Source organism: Dama dama, chromosome 27, assembly GCF_033118175.1.
Source record: "Dama dama isolate Ldn47 chromosome 27, ASM3311817v1, whole genome shotgun sequence".
Classification (NCBI taxonomy): domain Eukaryota; kingdom Metazoa; phylum Chordata; class Mammalia; order Artiodactyla; family Cervidae; genus Dama; species Dama dama.
Window position 1 is genome coordinate 45888072 of NC_083707.1, and position 8721 is coordinate 45896792.

The following is an 8721-nucleotide window of genomic DNA, read 5'->3' on the forward strand; positions in this document are numbered from 1 at the left end:
CAGCGTGTTAAAAAGCAGAGACATTACTTTGCCGACAAAGGTCTATCTAGTCAAAGCTATGGTTTTTCCATTGGTCATGTACAGATGTGAGAGCTGGACAATAAAATAGGCTGAGCACTGAAGAGCTGATACTTTTGAATTGTGGTGCTGGAGAAGACTCTTGAGAGTTCCTTACACAGCAAGGAGATCAAACCAGTCAATCCTAAAGGAAATAACACTGAATACTAATTGTAATGACTGATGGTGAAGCTGAAGCTCCAATACTTTAGCCACCTGATGCGAAGAGCCAACTCACTGCAAAAGAGCCTGATGCTGGGAAAGATCGAGGGCAGGAGAAAGGGGCAACAGAGGACAAGATGGTTGGATGGCATCGCCAGCTCAATGGACTTGAGTTTGAGCAAACTCCGGGAGACGGTCAAGGACAGGGAAGCCTGGTGTGCTGCAATCTATAGAGTCACAATGAGTCAGACGTGACTGAGGAACTCAACAACAACAACAGCAACGTCATTCATTCCTGCAACTGCATGGCAGCCACAGCACAGACTTTGGGAGATGTAAAGATGAAAGACAATTCAATATTCAAAGTCATTTCACAGATGGAATTGTCAACTTAAAAAATACTCACAACCTAAAAGTTGAGAGTTTTGTTTTATTTTGTGGGAATTTTTAGGAGTTCCAGCCTGGGAGACAGCATCTTAAGTAACCCTGAGCAGGTGAGGGGAGGAGACAGGTTACATAGAAGTTTTGCAACAAAGAACAGGTAGTCTGAACATCAAAAGATAACTGTTAATTAAAGACAACCAGAAGTCAGAAAGAACGAAAACAATGAGGAACTGTTATAGCCATGCTTTCCGGGAAACAAACTCACTCAGAAGGACAATGCAGATAGTGGAGTGCAGTTTATTTCACCAGTGGGCCCAAGGCAGAGTCTCCTCTTAGCCAAGGACCCGGACCAGCATTTGTGAAAATCTTTTATACACCATGTGTACGTGTCCAAACCCACCAGCCCAAATCCCTTGAGGCTTACAAAGGAAGGGTAAATACAATCACAATAACCCCATCATTCACGTGTTATGTGTTTAAACAGTTAATAATCAATAAGCCTGCGGTTACATTCCAACCAGTTAATAGATACTGTCCGGAGGCAGGGGTGATTAGTGTCTGTTTTCTCTTAAGATCTTCAAGATTCCCCTGACCAGAGGGAGTCTTATCCTTCCGTTGTCTTTCCCACAGGCGCTAAGCACAGAGTTCAGAGTCCACTGGAGAGGCGGCCTAGCACGATCAGCACGGACAGGCCTGAGATGGAGTCCAGGCCCTATGAATTCCTTCTTCATTCCCCCCTCTTGATGCTCTTGGTTTCCATAACGAGCATCATTTATTGAGATATATTGTACCTTAGCCCTCCTGCTACCCACATGAGAGAATGCTGTCAACCTCTGGGTTACAAAATTCACAAGGCATTGTAGGAAGCAGGGCCCACAAAGCAGTATGATCAAGAATATTATAACAACAGTTACAATGGTTTTCCACCAGTCTCCCTTTACCCAGGAGAGGACTGAAGTCCAAAAGGGAGTATTTTCATTAGACATGGCTTTCACTTGATTTTGCATATCCTCCAAGGCAGTAGATACATTTTCATACAGGTCAGGGATGTACACACAACATTCGACTTTAATTATGGCGCAAGTCCCTCCTTGGGCTGCTGTGAGTATGTCTAACGCCATCCTATTTTGAATTACTGCCTTCCTCATCTGAATCTGTTCTTTATTCAAAGCTTGAATGGCTTTAGTACTGCCTAAGAGGGCCTGTTTAGTGAAATTAGTTAAGGTCTCTACCTTAACCATGATATCCGTTGTCCCTACAGAGGGTACAAACAAGGCAGCAAGATAGTCATACCATTGGAACACAGATCGTGTCCATCTTGCATGCAGATAAGGCAGGTTTACAGGAGGCTGGTGTAGGCTAGGCTTAATACTGCCATGGGTGAAAGCAAATCCTAATGTGCAACGCCCCACCCAGCCAACTGGTAACCATGGCCATAAGTTAAGCCCACAGAGCCACCGGGTCCCATTGGGGGCTACCCAGTGGATTCCAGGATTATATTTCCAGTCGGAACCGGGCCACTGAGCAGACTGATTGGGGTGATAGGTAACTTCCAAGATTTGTTTACATTGTTCAGGGGACAAATAACAATTCTTTTGGGTCTAGGGGACGGTCTCCAAATCCAACTTTCTGTTCAGTTTTTGTTCCCAGCAATAGTAGCAGGGGCAATCAACTGTCCTTTCTCAGGAGTCATCCAGAAATATTCATCCCAGACCTGGTAGAATTGCTCAAGGTACCGGGAGGCCTTGAGCCTCCTTTTGTAAGGGAGCCCTTTTCCTCTTTAATTTTCATATATGAGCTATAAGCCCTTTGTTATCTCCGTAAGGCTGGTGTTCATGTTAAATGTAACCCTATGTCCCTGGCCCATTGATGGCTTCTTCTTACACCAGGAGAGCAAAGAAAGGTTATGGTTGGTGAGAGAGAGGAAAGTTCCTTTCTGTTGTTTCAAGAAGGAGCACAGTGGTATAAAGTTCCCATAATGGAGTGGCGATACCCACCAGGGGACTCCGTCCATTACTGACAGGGGCCTAGCCCCACATACCCAACAGTTGGAGGAGTTGTGGAAGTCCGCGTAAGAATGTGCCCACGAGATGAAGACATTGTCCTGTGCAGGAGCAGTGGTCAGGTTCAGAATTGCATTGGTGAGGCCGAGCAGCAGGAGTCATTTACCCAGCTCCATCCTGTAGAGGGCTCGTCCGGGACCTCGTTTTCTTCTTCCTCCTCAGAATGATCTTGGTTTCCCATGGGTCGGTGGGGTCCTTCTGGGTGGTCCACTTGGCGTCCTCCGGGTATTGTGGTATGCCTTCTTCGCTCTGGTGTGAGGGATCAAGGGACAATACCTGCAACTTTAACTGCAGTAGGGGTAGTTAGAATAACATAAGGGCCCTTTCACCAAAGGGCTAGCAAATCATGTTTCCAATCTTTGACCCATACTTGGTCACCAAGGGTAAACTCATGAATCTGTTCCCCAAGGGGGAACGGCACCCTTTCTTGTACAAACTTAGTTACCAGATTTATTACCTTACCCAGTTCCATCTGCTGTGAAATCCTATCCCCCCCTTACCTGAGGCAAATTTGTTGACACCTGTTTTATTATGGGAGGAGGTCTCCCATACACAGTTTCGTATGGAGAATAGCCTTGGGACTGTGGGGTCATCCTGAGTCTGAAAACACAGATGGGTTAAATATCCCATGTCCCAGGCCATCTCCGGAAAAGCCAACTCATACTCACTTCTGTATCCCCCTCCTTCTAGGCTAACAATTCCGAGGGGGTTGAGAATTTCACAGCAGACAGGATACCTCCTGGGGGAGGGCAGAATACGAGCATACAAGGACCAGTTTCCTATCCTAAAAATCCCCTGGCGATCGCTTGGTAATAATTTTCCCCTAGACGGCGTGGACACACCTCCTAAATGACCTTCACAAATTTCCTTCCTAAACCCTAGCTCGCCGACCTGTGTACCAAGCAGTCGCCGCCTGCCTATTCCAGGCTCCTGTGGGTCCCCGCTCCTTCTAGTCCCTCCCAGGGGGGTGATCAGGCCCCCACTTCCACCCTGCTGGGTGGGCTCCTCCTCACCTGAGCACTCAGTTCCCCTGCTGCGGTCCACTACCTGCTGGTCCGGGCGTTGAGAAGCAGAATCCTTCCACAGGGGCGAGGCGCCTTCCCCCCTTCTAGGAGATTCAAGCTACAAAGCCTCGGGGTGGCCTCAAATGAGACCTGTCTCCTCAAAGTGAGGAGTTTCCCGGCCAATGCACCAAATGTTATAGCCACGCTTTCTGGGAAACAAACTCACTCAGAAGGACAATGCAGATAGTGGAGTGCAGTTTATTTCACCAGTGGGCCCAAGGCAGAGTCTCCTCTTAGCCAAGGACCCGGACCAGCATTTGTGAAAATCTTTTATACACCATGTGTACGTGTCCAAACCCACCAGCCCAAATCCCCTGAGGCTTACAAAGGAAGGGTAAATACAATCACAATAACCCCATCATTCACGTGTTATGTGTTCAAACAGTTAATAATCAATAAGCCTGCGGTTACATTCCAACCAGTTAATAGATACTGTCCTGAGGCAGGGTTGATTAGTGTCTGTTTTCTCTTAGGATCTTCAAGATTCCCCTGCCCAGAGGGGGTCTTATCCTTCCATTGTCATTCCCACAGGCGCTAAGCACAGAATTCAGAGTCCATTGGAGAGGCGGCCTAGCACGATCAGCAGGGACAAGCCTGAGATGGAGTCCAGGCCCTGTGAATTCCTTCTTCAGAACTAAAGTCAAAACACAGAACAGAGAGGGAGAGGCTATGGGGAATGAAATCGAGACTGTTGATTCATAGAAGTCTGTCAGTTCCTTCTTTCAACTGCCAAGCGCTGGGCACAGCTGGTGCCACTTCAGGGAAACTTGAAGGAAAGCCCCTCAGGACCAACGGTCCTGGCAGCTGCTAGAGTCTTGCCCCAGTATTCCCTGCTCAGGGCTGGCTAGCCAGGAGCAGCAAGGTTACTCACTCTGCTCACCACATGATAGGCCAATAAATCCAGGAGACGAGGGATTGAGGCAAGGTAGAGACTTTATTCAGGGAGCCAGCTGACCGAGTAGATGGCAGGCTAGCACCTCAAAAATAACATCTTGTCGGGATCTGGATGCCAGGTTCTTTTGTAGAGTCAGGGAGAAAGAAGCTATGAGGAAATAAAGTCAAAAGGCCAAATAGAGAGGGAGAGGCAATGAGGAAGTAAAGTGAAGGGTCTTCAGTCTTTCAAAACATCTCCAGAGGAATGGCCAGCCTTTGGAAGGGGTGTGTTAAACTTTTCTATTCACAGCTGGGCAGGTTCAGATTATCTTTCTATCAGCTGAACGAGGCACTTTAGTTTACAGTCAGGCAGAGGGGCAGGGTCCTGTGAGGCAGGTTATTATGTATGATTTTAAGAACAAATCCCCTCACAGCTCAGTCGGTAATGAATCTGCCTGCAATGCAGGAGACCCGGCTCCGATTCCTGGGTTGGGAAGATCCCATGGAGAAGTAAATGGCAACCCACTCCAGTATTCTTGCCTGGAGAATCCCATAGACAGAGAAGCCTGGCAGGCTACAGTCCATGGGGTCGCAAGAGTTGGACACGACTTAGCGACTAAAGAGAGAGAGAGATAATAAAAAAAGCAATGAAAAGCAAGTCAAAGAAATAGTTCCAACATGGAGTCGTAATTGGCAACCTGCCTGCAACACCTCCACAGTGCTTTTTTTTTAAACTTATTTATTTTAATTGGAGGCTCATTACTTTACAATATTGTAGTGGTTTTTGCCATACATTGACATGAATCAGCTATGGGTGTGCATGTGTCCCCCATCCCGAACCCCCCTCCCACCTCCCTCCCCATCCCACCCCTCAGGGTTGTCCCAGTGCACTGGCTCTGAGTGCCCTGTGTCATGCATCGAACTTGGACTGGTGATCTGTTTCACATATGGCAATATACGTGTTTCAATGCTATTCTCTCAAATCATCCCACCCTTGCCTTCTCCCACAGAATCCAAAAGTCTGCTTATATCTGTGTTTCTTTTGCTATCTCGCAAAAAAATATATACCATCTTCCTAAATTCCTTAAGAAAATCTGTTTTAGCTTGTCTTTCATAACAGATGATTTCCTCAAAAATCTAGTGATGCTTGTGAAATAGGAACCCAAGTTCTTGTTTGCAGAGCCAAGGAATGAACTTCAAAAACAGGAAAACACTCATAGCAGCAAGTGAATAGGATTTATTAAAGAGAAAGAAAGTACAAACTCTCAACATAGGCACTGAGAAGGGGTAAAGAGTCCCACCAAAAGGCAGGAATTACAGCAGTTTTATATCTTTACCAGTATTAATCTGTACACTTTTGGTTTGCTCCTGTCCTTAAAATACATCATTTTTAACCAATCAGTTTAAAGGTCAAGATGCTTAACTTAACATCTTTATGGCTTTTCTTGATCTTCAGATTAAGTCGCCACCCTTTTTTATGCCCCCTGGCCATTTTACAAAGGACCAGATGTATGGGCTAAAGATTAAGGATCACCAGTTGTTTCTCTCACAGGCATATGGAACAGAAGTTAATTACTGCCCATCCCTGGATCTGAGTGCTGATAATTTATCAGACCAAGGACACATTCCAGGAATTCAGGACAAAGGGTATAGCTTTAGGCTGATGAAGATGTTTATTGAAAACAAGACCAGATCTCAGAGTCCTATGCTGACTGCCTAGCAATTTCTACCTCAATCAAGTGTCTGCTGGATTAAAAGGGAATTTAAAGCTCCACTGTGTGGGTAGGACTTGTTGATTGTGTTCTTCACTATAGGATAACATGGGTGGACTTTGGCACTGCCACTGTCTTTATCTAGTTCCTATTGAATTGGGGATAATCTTCAGAAAAATATCTTGTGGTTTCTTTCTTGGGTCATAGGCCTGGCTCCCAGTTTTATTAATTCAATGCTTCTCAACTTTTAAAAAGTCACAATATGCAATTTTTTCTACCATAAACTGATGAAAAATCAACGAAGCTGCTGTGCCCAGAGTGACTGCTCTGGGGACTGTAGGTGTTCAGATGCCCTGTGGCCATCTCACGTGCATGTGAGCGTATTAAGAATTATTTCTTCCTATTCTTAAAGAAATGTGTTTTTCCCCCTGACTCCATTTGGAGCCAAGGCCCAGGCAGTTGCATAACTGTCCTTGCTCATCCAGGAGTATGTTTTTCTTGTATAGAAGTGAAGTTGCTCAGTCGTGTCCGACTCTTTGTGACCCCATGGACTGTAGCCTACCAGGCTCCTCTGTCCATGGAATTTTCCAGGCAAGAATACTGGAGTGGGTTGCCATTTCCTTCTCCAGGAGATCATCCCAACCCAGGGATTGAACCCTCGTCTCCTGCATTGTAGGCAGACGTTTTACCGTCTGAGCCACCAGGGAAGTAGGCATGTCTAACATGACCCCCACTCTGCTTTTTCCCCAGACTTTCATCCTCCTCTTCCCCGCTCCCCACCCATGTGCCTTAGGCCCCAGGGATTGGCAGACATGTGGTAAACCCCAGCTCCAGTGCTTTCTCAACTCTCCTATTTGCAGTTTCTAATCCTCTTTCAAGGGACCTTGTATTCTAACAAGTGAGAAAACTGGCATGCAAGAAGAGATGGGTAGAAGGATATGCTGAGTGGAAGAAATGGCTCTAAATTGCTCAGAAAGTTGAGGTGTGGATGGCTGCCTCTCAGGAGGTGGGTTTGCCTGTGGAATTGTCTGGGCAATTCGCAGCTTGAGGGAGGTTTTCCTTTATCTGAGCTGAAGTCTACTTCTCCTGATCCCAGCTCTGCCCTCAGCGCCATGTTGAATAAATCCAGCCTTGCAACATTTTGAAGACATTTGTAGTTTAGCTGGTAGCAGTTTGCTTTGGGCTGCTTCTCATTCTTTTCTCTATTTGGGAGAATTCCTCAGTTTGTGGGACTTAGTGGGAAGTTAGGAGTTAGGAAAAGTTCCTTTCTTTTCCATCATGGCATCTGAAACATGCACCCTAGAGCCTATACTCCACAACAAGAGAAGCCGCCACAATGAGAAGCCCGCACACTGCAGCTAGAGAGTAGTAACTCCACTCTCCACAACTAGAGAAAGCCTGTGCCCGGCAATGAAGACTCAGCACATCCAAAACTAAGCAAATAAATATTTTTTTAAAGAGCTAGCAATGAGACCTACGTCCAAGAGTCACCACAAGAGAAAACAAAAAAGGTCAGAACCAACTAGGTCCAGGATGGCACATGAGCTGATTTCACTAGACCTTGAGCCTCAGTATATGTTCATTGTAATACCCCAGCACAGTAAATGAGACATCCATAGGTACCATGACAGCTCCAAGGCTGACCACGAAAAGTCAGAAAGTGGATGGGGAGAGCCCAATTCCTGGAAATCCCTGCACCTTCTCCAAAATAGTTGGAATAATCCTCCCACTCATTAGCCTATGAGGTTACCCACCCGCATAAAAACCGACAACCCCATACCCTGGGGCCTCTTGCCTTCTGAGATGGCCCACACTCTGTCTATGGAATGTGTATATCCCTGAATAAACCTTTCACTTTACTATGGCCCTCTCTTGAATTCAAGTCAAAAAGTCACACTTGGCAGCCATCCCAGGGTCTCATCTGAGACCTGGGATGTGACCGTCCTCTTGTTGCTTGCCAAAATCTTGGCTTTCTCTGCCCAGTGAAGCTTAATAAAAAGTACGGAGCCAGAATTTGGAGGAAATAGAAAGGTGGTTTTATTCTGTCGGTGGAGAGGGGAACACTGTAGGTTCATGGCTCAAGAAATGTTCCCCCTTCCTCCGTGAGGAGTCTAGGGGCTTATATATGATGAGGGCTCACAGTCAGGAGTCGGTGATGAGGAACAAAGATGTTAGGATCTTGATTTCTCCCTCTTACATTGTTTCAAAGGCTGTGATAGGCTGGCATCAGTAACCCAGTGACAGAGGGTGGCAGTTCAGTGACTCGACATCTTTCTTTCTGATACTGAAAAAGAAGAACTGTAAGGTGAATGTTGCACTGAAAAGGAAAAAAAGAGGAGCGAGTTTTTTTCTCTCCCGTCCCTGAGAACAAAGAAGATAAAAAGAATAGTGAGCAGGCCTGAATAT